This window comes from Dermochelys coriacea, chromosome 12 (assembly GCF_009764565.3).
Source record: "Dermochelys coriacea isolate rDerCor1 chromosome 12, rDerCor1.pri.v4, whole genome shotgun sequence".
NCBI lineage: Eukaryota > Metazoa > Chordata > Testudines > Dermochelyidae > Dermochelys > Dermochelys coriacea.
In genome coordinates, this window is record NC_050079.1 from 29,507,351 (window position 1) to 29,522,121 (window position 14,771).

Genomic DNA, 14,771 nt, shown 5'->3' on the forward strand with positions numbered 1-14,771 from the left:
CTTTTTTTTAACTGCACACATAATCATTTGCAGGAACATAAAAACAAACATTAACATCTAACATAATAAAAGGCATCCCACACATATGACTGCACCTATCAAATCCAGGAAACAGCAGTCCTCAAATTAGCAAATGAACGGGTTGATTCAAAATTTGAGTCTCAATATTTTTCTATGATTTAGAGTGTATAGTGTCAGCTTATTACCTTCCTGTTTAATTTTCATCCCTTTAATTCAGCAGGATTGTAAATAGTTTTTGTCAATTGAGATATAAGTCACCCTCCAGCTTCACTGTGACAATAATGCTCAGTACAGTCAGTATTAGATTAATTGCTTCATCAAAACAAGCTAAGCTGCTAAATCTTATTGCATTCAATGTTCTTCAACAGTGTGATATTTTAACAAGATTATCAAGAACAATCTTTTTTGTCTATCCAGCATTTTGGGGTAGAATGAGGTCTCAGATTTTTAGAGATCAGTGAAAGAAAATGTCCATTAAAAGAGTCTGGTTCTCCTGTACTTTCCAAAGAGAGATTTGTTGTAGAAAGAGATCTCCCACAGAAGAGTTGTTTAATTAAGAATAGCTAGCTAAGCCTTGGAAGCATTAATTATCTCAAGGATTTTGCAGTTTGATTATTTTCTGATGAGGCAGGGAGTATTCCCCCAGTTAGGCCTATTCAGAGAAGGATTTTTATCTTGTTTTTGTGCATTAGGGAAGATTTCCTGGGGAGTATACAGAAAGGGCTCTGAGATGCTAGAAGAGTGAGAGTTTGAGTGGGCATTTACAATGTGAAAATACTTATTTTTAAAAACAGGTAGGGGAATCTTAAAATACCAGCAAAAACTTTCCTAAAGGAAAAGTTAACGGAAATGTGCAGGAAATATAGTGGTTGCCTTTAAATTGTCAAGTTAACTATGCAAGATAAGATGGGTAAGGTAATATCTTTTATAGGACCAACTTCCCTTGGTGAGAGAGAGAGAAGCTTTTGAGCTACACAGAGCTCTTCTTCAGGTCTGGGCTAATCACGCAATAGTTAACCAGAATAGGAGATAACAAGATGATGTGTGAAAAACTATGTATTGTCAATTAATGTTAGTTGTTATTTGCTACAGATTTTTATATTTCTTTTGTTACAATAACATTCAGAGGCCCCAATCAGGATTGGGGATCTGTATTTCTAAGGGCAATACAAACTTGCAGGAAGACATTGTCCCTGTCCTAGCAGACATTGATACTTAAGAAAAAATCCTGAAAACAAAAGGTACTGCCCTGGGTTATTGAAGCTATGGTACTGGAGAAAGTATCTTGTGTGAATTCATTGGGAGGCATAGTACAAGGGCAAAGTATCTGAGGGCTTGGGGACTCACATGAATGTATTAGGTTTACATCCTTTACCTACTTGTAGTGGCTTAGTCCACCTACGCTCAGTTCCTACTCCAATTTATGTTAGCAATGGTGAGAATTCTTTGGTCAAAAAATGTAGTGTCAACAACATCTGTTGCAGAGAAAGGGACAGAATGGAATGGCAGTTCAGTTACTGTACAGATAGAGGAGATGCCACCAAACAATCACTGAACAGGCTCATGAAACTAACATGGTTAACTTCCAAATGTATGTGGCTATTCACCTGGGGCAAACCCTAAATATGCATAACAAGTCTCATGAGTACAACATTAAAGCAAGTTGCTTAATGCATGCTGGGCCTGATCCAAAGCTTGCTAGAGTCTATGTGAACCTTTCCACTGACTTCAGTGATTATGCCAGTAGGAAATTGCTTCCTACTATGCACTATCTCAGCTCTACTGCCCAGGGTGTTGAAGGGGTAGGGTGGATCCAAGGCTCTGGCAATTCTCTGCCCACCTACCTGTACAGAAAGGAGAATAGCAGTCCTGCAGAGTACACTTTCTCTTATGATGTGACCTACAAGGCACATTTCCCTTGCGGTGGAGGGAAGAGGGTGCCTGACAACCCTGTGTGGGCATTCTGGGGAAGTGATAGTCTTGCTTCTAATATTACATATTATGTAAACCTAGAGCTGGAACAGTTTAGCTTCTTTCTTTCTTTCTTTCTTTCTTTCTTTCTTTCTTTCTTTCTTTCTTTCTTTCTTTCTTTCTTTCTTTCTTTCTTTCTTTCTTTCTTTCTTTTTGGTAAAAAGTAGCATTTAAGTTACAGGAGTGCAAAGGAAGTACCTGTAACCACAGACTTAAGGTATCTGAAATCAAAGACTATTTGTAAAGCGTTTGTGATCTCAGGATCAAAAGGACTACATCAGTGCTGCTCCTGTTTAGTTATTTACGATTTCATCTATGTTGTACTCTTGTAATTGAAATATAGCTCAAATGATTATTTTTCTTTGCATATGTTGTAAAACAGATTAATAGAATCATATAAAGGTAGAATTAGTCCTTGGCTGAGCTCTTCTATGTTCAAAATCTTCCAGCCAAATCATTCTCTCTCAAATTTGGGACATTTCATGAAATCTGGACTGGACAACAGACCCTTAACTATGGAATAATAATGGAAGCAATAGAGAGGGGAAGTCACTGGAGTGACACCAACTTCTGTCACTGGTAAATTTGGCGCTATTCATTCATGAATTTTGAGATTCAACATTAATAAGTGAACTTCTTATTACATTGTTTGTAAACGTTCTTACTACTCTTTTTGTGAAATACTCTACAGACTGATTCTTGTCAGCAGACTTATGATTTTGTACATGGTAAAAATCTTAAGGTAGAATGTTGTTGACACATAGGATTGTACTTTTTTATTTCAACTTTAAGACGTGAAATATCTTTTGAACACTGTGCATTAAAAAATCCTCAATTTTTTTCTTAACGAATATGCAGGATTCTTTTATAATGGCCTTCAAGATTGTCTTAAATGGAATGAAACTCTGTCACTGTGTTCTAGTCTAGTTCCCATAATGCTACCAAAATATTTTAATTGAATGCAGTTTCTGTTCCTGTTATTTTTAAACAGGAGGGTAACTCACCAGGTTTATAATATCTAATAGGGTCAGTGGAAAAAGACACTGCTATATTCTGATGCTCTGGTTATTTGTATTTTGCTGGTCTAAACTCCCACAGTTCTGGGCCATCATTTATTGGATTATAAAAGCTTTGGAAGAGGGGGTGTATGCACTCTTATTGTCAAGGATAAAGAATAAATATGGATTGCCTAGTATTTAAAAAACTTTTTAAAGGATCAAACTTCTGAGGCATACCATGAGTTGCTGCTATGAAAAGTGATTTTGTGAAAACAGCATCTTTTTTTCTAACAGATCTGTGTTTTCAACATAATATCTGCTGCTGTTAGTGACCAAAATATGGTTTACTTTGGTTGTTGTTCCTGTTAGCACTGTAGAGTCAACAAATCTGAGAGAGAGTGCTGGATTCCATTCATTCTTGTCTTTATCAACCCAATATTTTACTAAGGCTTTTCCACACAGTGTACAACACATACCAGAAATGTATAAATTGTAGAGTAATCGAAAGTGTTGCACTCTAACTGCCCTGTGTAGGTCCGGCTGACACACTCTAAAAGCTATCTAGTGCACATTGATGGAGTCCTATTTGAAACAGGGCTACATTAATGTGCATTAAGAACCTTTTATAGTGCATCAGCAAAGTCTTTACGGGGCAGTTAGAGCACAATATTTTAGCACACTCTACAGTTGGCACCTCTTTGATGAACATTGCTGCACTGTGTAGACAAGCCCTAAATTCCAATTACAAGACTAATCAGTTACGCCTGTGAAAATTATTGAAAGAAATAGGATTGGCTAGGTATTATCCAAGGTATAATCTGCAGACAATTAAAATGAACAGGTTTATTTTAAGGTAGGATTTAGTCTTCGGAATCTTCTTGCTGATGATGCATGACTAGTGAAGAACTCAATTTGACTTTCCAATCTCAGACTGAGTTTCCATGTCTGGGAGTTAGAAAAAAATTGTAAGCTGAACACATTTCATGTGGAAACTGGGCTAATAAATATGGAGCACCAAATACCATTTTACAACGTCACTTCTCAGAGTAGAGCCTTATTTTAAGTAAATATTGATATATTGTACATAGTACATCACATATCCAATCTAAAAATACATTTAATATGTCCCTACTATATACAGCTCTTCTAAGAAACTCCTACTAGCCTTCCAACTTTATTCCATATTGCTTTTTAATTAATGTAACCACAGCCTAGTGAGCCTACTCTTAATGATAACCTAACAGTTTGTCAGATACATCAGAAAAGGTTTTTTTAAACAAATGTAGGATAAAAACTAACATCAAAAGAGGTATTTTAAATGAGAAATTGCTCTCTGTGTGTGTGTATGTGTGTGTGTGTGTGTGTAGTGTGTGTACACATGAGGATTTGTAAGCAGATGTTATTCACATATGATTACTTACTGTGTCTGTTATATTCTTTAAAATGAATTATGAAAATCGACTGGCTACTCTGACTCACAAAGTCCTACAGGGTTCTGGGTGAATTAGAGTGGCCTAAAATAATTTATTTCAATTGCAGTTCCCTTCAGTAGTCTGCAGACTCAGCAGATCTGGTAACAACAAAAATGCTAGTTGAGTATGAAGTGCCAGAAAATGTCTTCATTGTTGGATGTGTCTGCTTGGCTGTTTACTTTCACTAACTTAACTGTATTAAATAAGAAAATTATATCAGGGACACGTGTAAGGGAAAAGAGAACTTTCACATGCCTACTAATGATGTGAATGATCTATCTGCCAGTTGATTATCTAGTCATGAAGACAAACATGTGCTGTCCTAAAGTGATTTACATGGCTCAGTATGTTTGGAGCATTATTTGCCTCAGTGAAGATGTCATTTTTCACTGCTGTTACTAGATTTGTATAGACAGATTACTCCATAGCTAGAAATCTCTGTTGCTGTGGTGAATTGTTGTAAAAGCTTGCTGTCTATATGGCTTATTATACAGTTCCCTACAGCAGTGGTTCTCAACCAGTGTTACATGTATCCCTGTGGGTACACAGAGGTCTTCCAGGGGGTACATCAACTCATATAGATATAGGCCTAGTTTTACAGCAGGCTACATAAAAAGCAATAGCAAAGTCAGTACAAACTAAAATTTCATACAGACAATTACTTGTTTATACTGTTCTATATACTATATACCAAAATGTAAGTACAATATTTATATTCCAATTGATTTATTTTATAATTTTACCATAATTATATGGTAAAAATAAGAATGTAAGCAATTTTTCAGTCACAGTGTGCTGTGACACTTTTGTATTTTTATGTCTTTTATGTATTTTTATGTAAGTAAGTAGTTTTAAAGTGAGGTGAAACTTGGGAGAACACAAGACAAATCAGACTCCTACAAGGGGTACAGTATTCTGGAAAGTTTGAGAACCACTGCCCTACAGTGCTAACACTCATCATGAACAATATTGAATATAATGCAATTCATATGCAAAACTATTACACTATCTATTCAGAACATAGCCCCTCCTTTTTTACTGCAGTGGTATTTAAAATAGGCAAGAGCTGGACCACAGTGATCAAGACTCCTATTCAGCAAAACGGTTAGGCACATGCCTGAGACCATCCCCAAAGCTAAGCACATGCTCAAATGTATTTCTTAGTCATTGGCCCTAGTAGTTTATTATTATTATTATTGTTATTATTATTATTACTATTTTTATTCTCTATCATTGTACCATTTTCCCTTGTCCTTGCTCATTGATTTGTGAACTTCCTTTCATTTCAAAAGGGAAGAATACAATACCTGGATTTGTTAGTTTTAATCTTTGTTTTACAGAAAGAAAGTACCTGGCTACGTTGTAAACCCCCTATACCAGAACTTGTTAAAAGAGTCATTCTAACCTCCTGCATGTAATTGGATTCAATAGTAAACACTGACCTTGAAGACAGTTTATTTTTGCTTGTGTAAATCTATTTCTCTGATAAACTGGTTCCGGACTCTGAGAGACAGAACTTGCTCCTTTGTGAGGGACCATGATCATGAGAAATCAGTACTGAATGGCCCTCCTCTTGTCAACTATGGCAACTTCTGGAAATGAGCAGCTACAACACAATTTAAAATTCAGTGTGTGATGACTTTTATTGAGCTCCATGTCACTAATTCCCTTTGATTCTTGATGCTAGAAAATTGGTTAGTCCCACTAACAGACAGGCACAACATTTCAATAAACAAATATTATGAGTGAGACAGTGATATAACTGGTTTCAGAGTAGCAGCTGTGTTAGTCTTTATCTGCAAAAAGAACAGGAGTACTTGTGGCACCTTAGAGACTAACAAATTTGTTAGAGCATAAGTTTTCGTGGGCTACAGCCCACTTCATCGGATGCATAGAATGGAACATATAGTAAGAAGATATATATATACACATACAGAGAAGGTGGAAGTTGCCATACAAATTGTAAGAGGCTAATTAATTAAGATGAGCTATTATCAGCAGGAGAAAAAAACTTTTGTAGTGATAATCAAGATGGCCCATTTAGACAGTTGATAAGAAGGTGTGAGGATACTTAACTTAGTTTTTTCCACCAAATGCATCCGATGAAGTGAGCTGTAGCTCACGAAAGCTTATGCTCTAATAAATTTGTTAGTCTCTAAGGTGCCACGGGTACTCCTTTTCTTTTTACTTAACTTAGGGAAATAGATTCAATATGTGTAATGACCCAGCCACTACCAGTCTTTATTCAAACCCAAGTTAATGGTATCTAGTTTGCATATTAATTCAAGCACAGCAGTTTCTCATTGCAGTCTGTTTTTGAAGCTTTTCTGTTGCAAAATTGCCACCCTTAAGTCTTTTACTGAGTGGCCAGAGAGGTTGAAATGTTCTCATACTGTTTTTTGAACGTTATGATTCCTGATGTCAGATTTGTGTCCATTTATTCTTTTGCATAGAGACTATCTCGTTTGGCCAATGTACATGGCAGAGGGGCATTGCTGGCACATGATGACATATATCACATTGGTAGATGTGAAGGTGAATGAGCCCTGATGGCATAGCTAATGTGATTAGGTCCTATGATGGTGTCACTTGAATAAATATGTGGACAGAGTTGGCATCGGGCTTTGTTGCAAGGATAGGTTCCTGGGTTAGTGTTTTTGTAGTGTGGTGTGTGGTTGCTAATACTCTCCTGCACATCTACCAATGTGATGTATGCCATCATGTGTGAGCAATGCCCCTCTGCCATATTCATGCATGTTTTTTTCTCAGGACTTTGGAGCTGTGCTCTGGCTCCGTTCCAGCTCCAGGCAAAAACCTGCAGCTCCACTGCTCCGTAACTGCTCCGCGCTCCAGTTCCGGGATCTGCTCCAAAGCCCCGTTTTTTCTCCTGCTGATAATAGCTCATCTTAATTAATTGGCCTCTTACAGTTAGTATGACAATTTCCACCTTCTCTGTATGTGTAGATATATATATATATCTTCTTACTATATGTTCCATTCTATGCATCCAATGAAGTGGACTGTAGCCCATGAAAGCTCTAATACATTTGTTAGCCTCTAAGGTGCCACAAGTACTCCTGTTCTTTTTTTTAGTGATATAACCATCAGGATTTCTAAACAGATTTAAATGCATCTCCCTTACAGTGCAAATGGGTGCTGTGACAGAAGTGTGTTGTGCCCAAAAGACCTATAACTTGATCTAGAAACATTCTTAAGCACATGCTTAACTTTAAGCACATGCTTAAGCCCACTGAAGTCAATTTAAGAGCATACTTACGTTTTTTTGTCCATTTTTAAATAGCTTCTTGAAGTCACTGGTACTGTTCACATACTTGAAGTTAAGGACTTGCTTAAGAGCTTTGCTGGATTGGGACTATAATAAGCAGCTAGCATGCTCTTCAGCAACTGCTCTGGTCATTTTACAGAGTGAGAAACATGGATGGGTTTACAGATAGTTATGCCCCATTCTTTTTAACAGATGATAGATTTCTGTGTGGTGACAACTTTAGGTTTTTGTTTGTTTGTCGTTTATGAATGTGCTGGGACAGGTAACTGCCATAATAATAATTATGTGTTATATTTTTATATGGTTATGATTGGGTTACAGTTTCCATGTTTTTCTATTTTAAAATATATGGTGTTTTATAAAAAATGTTAAAGATGGAGGTTTCAGTCACCTAAGCCTATGGTTAACGAGTTGTTGAGAGGAAGAATGGTCCTGTGACTAAGACAGCAGCCTGAGACTCTCAAGAGCTGAGTTCAAATCTTGGCCACAGACTTTCTATGTGACCTTGGGCAAGGTTCCTGGGTTTACACACTTCCTCTTGTGTAAAGTGTGGATAATAACACTGCCCCATACAAGGGTATAGTGAGGCTAAAATGATTGTAGGATAATCAGATAATGGAATGATAGAGACCAGGTATGGTAGATATCTAGACCTGAAGCATTCAAAATGTCCATGTATTAAAGGATCACTGGTATAGTGAACCCATACAAACTTTAAACTCTGTAACACTTTGCTAAGCCCATTATCCCATGATCTTTTTCCTGTGTACCTTTCCTATCACTGATGGGTACCACTTTGTGCATAATAGTAACTTACAACTTTCCTCCTCATCCTCCTTGAATGATTTCATTAGATGATGCCATAATCCAACATTTGGATATCTGTCAACTTGCAATATTTTTGCTCTGGACCCTCCACTAAGGTTCCCTAAATCTGATTTCAACCTGAAAATAAATAAGAACCAATGAAAATCCTTTATTTTGTGCATTCCATTTTGTGTTTGTTGTGTTTTCCCCCTTCTTTGATGGCATTTGCCATGTTAACCACTGTTTTGTCACTGACCTATAAATAACACATCTTTTGGTCCAGTTACAAAGGCTGTGTTCTGCCCCTCTTTTGACTTGTGCATTAAACATATCATTGAGCAAAACATTCCTGGCATCAGACTGGAGAACTTTAAATTGATACATTCCTTCCATTCCAGAATGCAAGCGAGAATGATTTTGGGTGTTATATGGGAAAAGAGAAGTAAGCATCTTTCAATTTTATTGCACAATGCCATTTCACATTGTTGCAAGAGTTCCATCACTGAAGAGGACATTTTAAATCACTCCATGGACACTGAGGCAAATCTATGAAACTTTTATATCTAGAGCTTTCTTCAGGGATGTTTGTTGGTGACACTGGTTGTCTGTAGCTATGACCTGCATATCCTTCATCGCCCAGAAACTAAATTCTATTTGGAGTATTTTACTGGTACTCGTGTGAAAGATTGTCTCTTCTCCACCCTACTTTACTATATGTTGTTTAAGATTTAGATTGCCTTCCTGCCAAATATTCAGACTTCAAAAAGAACTGTAAAAGCAACAACGCTGACTCTGTATGCAAATGCCATGCTTGATGAAATGTTCTCAGCAGTCCATATGAAAGAAAAGTGAGAATTAATTCACATTCAAGGCATCACAGAGATGGAATAGCTAGAAATCAAGCAATAGATAAAAGAAACAAATGGATCTGATTTATTTATTTCAGTATCAAATACATCCTAAAAAGAGACCAGACAGAAAAGGGGGGAAGGGAACATTGTGCATTCTGCTGGCTTGCCTATCATTTCAGGAGCTCCCAAAAGCCTATCAATAATAAAAATAAATCTCTACAATCCACAATAAATCTCCCAAAAATAAATCTCTGCAAATGGTAGGCCTGTCACTTTAATCTTTTGAGACAGTAAAGTTAATTGCTGCTGTAATTTGATTTATCATCATGTTCAGAGGTGTCGTAATACTGATGTGCAGAGAAAACTCCTGTACAGTCCCTCCAGAAATGAGAGCTCTTCTCTTCTCTCCATGGTATCTGAGATTTCTCAGGTATTTATCTCCAGTATTTGCAGAAGTGATCCCATGGCTTGGACAAAGTTCTCAAAAGCCAAGTCTAAATGCACAGACATATGAAGCAGTTGTTGCCACTGTAATAGTGTCTCCGAAAGTGCTGGCTTCTGGAGGTGATGCTTTTATTTGTGGTATGCAATTGCAATAAATTAAATTAGCACATATAGGCACCCTGTCAATTTACCTGACAATATCAGGCTGGAGAGGAGCTTTAAGTCAAAGCTTTAAGAGGTGTAGCAGCACCCATGGGCATTGTGTTACCTAAAGTGGTGGGGGAGTGTGATCCTGAGCATCTACTACTTCATATTTTAATGAGGTTCATCATGAAAGGGGACAGCTGGCCGTCTGCTGGGTCACAGAAGTCTGGAATTTTCTCCTCCCCACCCTTACTCTAAAATAGCCTGAAACTGATGACTTTCTGGAAAGGCTGAAGAAACTGATTAATTGACAAGGTTCTGTGGAAGATTAAAGTACACTTTTGGGAGGGAGGGAGAGATGTGGAAGGGTGGGTAGGTTTTCTGTTGCTGTGAGGTACCAGATAGCTGAGTTATCTGCAGAACCGGTCAGCAAAAAAATTCAAGCAAAAGCATTGTTTTCATCAGAATTTGCTGATTTGTCAATTTTGGACAAATTTATGATGGAGCCCAGGCAGAGTCCTGATGCATGGAACCCAGCTTGCCAGTCATATTTTGAAACCAGGGCAGGGTTCAATTTGTTCAGCCAGGTTTCCTGCCAATTTGCCCACCTGGCTCCTTTACAGTTGGGGAGCCCACATTTCTCAGGTGCATGTGCAGACTGCTCAGCACTAGGAATTGTGAGAGACTCGAGCATGTTCACTGAGGGTGAAATCTTCAGAGGTTTTTCTCTGTGATGTTTGAGAGAACCTCTACTTGAACATGTGCAAATAGCAATTTTTCAGTATGTGTCGATTTTCTTGAGAATGGCAAAAGGCAACAACCTAGCACAGAGACAGCTCTCTCCTTCCTGCTGTACTTCAAACCCTTGCACCAAAGCATGGAGGTGCTAGACTATTTCAAAGAAAAACTGACCAGAATGTTTTAACATAGGCAAAATTTATTTTTCTCTAGCCTCATTCTCAGAGCTGCTGAAATGTTTCGCTGGAAACTTTTTAAAAAAGAAAGCAAGTAAAAATAAAAAAGGAAATTCACTCTGAGGCAGGCACCGACCATGGAAAATTTCGGCCTGAATGGTTAAAGTTTGACAAAATTATAAGCAATAGAAAACAAGGTGATATAATGGGTAGTTCTGGGCTGATTAATAGCTGGTGCCTCCAACACTATAAATAATGGTTCGTTGTTATGTTGTCTGTGTATGAGTGTAGATGGTCATTATTATGTGGTTGTATGTTGAATTGTCAGAGTACTTAGAGATCTTTGCTGTTTAATCAATTTACTTTATAAAAATTTCTTTAGACATTTTGAAAACCTCCTATAGCTGTGTGTTTCTTTCACCATGGACTCCTTTAACATCACTTTTCCACATTGAAATATATTTGTCTCACAAAGTTCACCAGAAGTTTAACAGCTATCTGACACAGGCATAAAGACTTATATTTTATTTTACTTTTTAACTTTATATTCCGAGTCCTTCTTAAAAATGTACATTAGATTAGCCTCCAAGATATGCACATTCAATATGAAACAATCCAAAGTTCCCTCATTTGTCAGATACAATTAGACTGCCTTTTAACAAGCTTTGTAAAATGTGCTGAATTGGTGTCACTATGGAAGTATTCCCAGAGGTGTCTGAGGGGATATGCAGAAGTTCCCTGGCTATTCCAAATGATCAGAACTACAGAGGTCCACATCAGGCTGCACCAGGTTTGATCATTCAAATTTCCATTAATTTTTAAGCCTTTCTCTAAAATCTGCTTTATAAATTATTTAGCAGGTTCTTTGTTACAAAGAAATGTGGGGGAAAATAAATGTCTTCAGATTCTTCTTACTCATTTTACTGTGTCAGGTTTTTTACCCTACATTATTGTCTACTGCTAATACTCCCAGATAAACTGAAATGCCTCTTAGTTCCCTAGTTACCTGCCATACACAATAAATGCACAAGAGGAGAGAATCAATATAATTAATTCAAACCATGGCTGAAATTTAGCTTGTGAATGATAAATGCCTCAATAGTCATTATAGCTGGACAAATCAGAGATTACCTACTTGTGTCTTGATCTTGACAAATCAACAGAACAAGCTGCCTAGCCAGCATGGTTCATTGACCACAGCTGCTTGAAGATATTACCAGGTATCTGTACGAGATATCAATGCAGCCTCTCTGATTACATGACAAGGAAGAAAAGTTAGAAAGTGGTGGTGGTATTTTTTTTTTAATATAGTAATAAGTTTCACCAAAGTGAAGTCTTAAAGTGAGAAACATGGAGTTCAGGCTATGTAGCATCACTCTGATTGCATGCAGCTATTGTTGTTGTCAATCACTGGGCCCATCCCTAAGTACAGCAATGCAGTGCTGTTATTTGGATTAGAGGTGGTAAAGTTACCAGCACCACACATGGGTGGTGGGTACTGGGAAACCTTGGCTTCCCGATCTCTGGATTCTATGGATATTATCCTCCTGTAATGAGCAGAAGGAGAAGAATCAGTGATGGGGTGGGGGGAAGGGAACTATTGTTTCCCTGAAACAGAGATAGTCATTCTCTTCTCTGGGCCCTACACAAAGTGCATCCTTAATTATTTGGATTCTGTGTTGGCTGGACTCCTTAGAGAAGTAGATCAAATGCCCCCCCCCAAATTCCTGTAAGTTGATTAAGTTAAACCAAACAAAAAGCCTGGCAGTTGAAATAAGCATGGCTGTTCAAACATTATTTTTGTGAAACATTAACAGTGGGTTAGGTTTAGATCTCTCATCTCACAGTGAGTCTACCTTTGGGAGAAAATAACCAGCTTCTTTTCTGTAAAATTCTTATATGTATCGTGATGGGGCAAGGCCAGATGGCTATAGAAAAGTAGTGGGAGATAAATTATTAGCTCCAGGCTAAACAAATCCCTGGTACCAGGATAAGTGAAATGGCAGCTGCTCCAGGTCAATTAAGACACCTATGGCTAATTAAGAACTTTCCAGAAGGCAGGGAGAAGACTCGGTTGACTGGGACACCTGAAGCCAATCAGGGGTTGGCTGAAACTAGTTAAAAGCCTCCCCGTCAGTCACGTGGGTGTGCATGTCAGGAGCTGTGGGAGGAAGTTATGCAGTTGGAGAGCCTGAGTAGTACACACCATATCAGGCACAAGGAAGGAGGCCCTGAGGTAAGAGTGAAGTGGAGCTTGAGGAAGTGAGAGCTGCTGTGGGGGAAGTAGCCCAGGGAATTGTACATGTTATGTTTCTAAAAGATCAGCTATTATAGCTGATATTATTAGGGTCCCTGGGCTGGAGCCCGGAGTAGAGGGTGGGCCTGGGCTCTCCCCCCACCCCACCTTTGCCTCCTGATTAATCACTGAGACTGGGAGACAACAGAGACTGTGCAAGGAAGGATAACTTCTCCTCACCTCCCTCGCTGGCTTATGATGAAAATGGCTCAGTAGACTGTGACCCTTGTCTCTAGAGAAAGAAGGGTTATGTGCAGGGTCACAGTGAGCCTCTGAGGCTAGCGAAATTCGCCAGGAAACGTGGGACCTACAGAGGCAAGGACAGAGCTTTGTCACAGTATCTTTGATAGATCATTCTCTGCAATTGTACTAAACTATTGCCGATTTGACATACTGTTTGATCTCAGTTTTGTGCTTCATAGATCCATTTTTGTGATCTATCATGAGTCACCTTTTATTCCAAGATTGTATAAATGTATATATCCCTTGAGACAATAGTGGAGGATTACACCAAAGAGGCTAGATTTTTTAATTTATGTATGTGTCTAAAGATGCATATTGTCACCTAGTGGGTTTTTCAAAAGCATCTAAGCATTTAACTTCTATTGATTTGAATGGAAATGTTTAGGTGCTTTTGAAAAACCTGTAAGGTGCCTATTTACATCTTTAGACATGTAACTACTTTAGAAATCTGGCCTTAACTCCACAAAAGACAGTGTCTCTGTTATTGTGTTTTATTTACATTTCCCAGCTCTAATTTTATGATAAACTTACATTCCCCTTTTTATATTTGAACTCCTATTCTAGGGGGATTGTATATGTTCCATTATGTACTATAGCCAATGTCCCTACATGCACTGATTTTCATAGAATGTTGAAGACTCAGTCATATTTATATCATCTCAATGATCTTTGAAAGAAACATAGACCCTGACTTTCAAATCTACTTGCACTAATGAGCTTGTGTACTGTTTTGCACAACCAATGCCAGATGGAATATTCATGCACAAACACAGATGAGTTTTTGCATAACACAGATTCTCACTTACACTCGGATCCTTTTATACCATTCTGGCAGTGAAGGGGCCTTATAGGAATGAGAATTAGGCTCTAAGTATGTGTTCATTTGAGTTTATATTTGGATACAGATATCGGAGCAGGCTTTGCACATGTGCAAGCTGGGGCATGTTTGTCAAAATATCATCAGGAAGTAACTAACTCACATATGGTTAGATGCTGCTTGCCAGTTATGCTGCTAGAGGGAAGCCAAAGTAGATGAAATTAGACTGGGGAATAGAGAAAGGTGAACAGCTGGCAAGATTCATCTTTGTTTGTTCTGTTGGGGGATAAACAGGGGAGAAGCTTCTCCATGTGGTAGGGCAGTTAATGCTACCAGTCATAGGGACAGTATCGTAGATACTCTACAGGTATGTAGGATGTCAGGGTCCTGCACTGAAGAGTTTATAATCTAAGTAGACCCTATATAGGGGGAGGTGAGGGAGGATGCAAATCTAGACTTCATTTTTTCTTCATTTTGTTCCTTCCTTTGCTTTATAGTATAACCCAT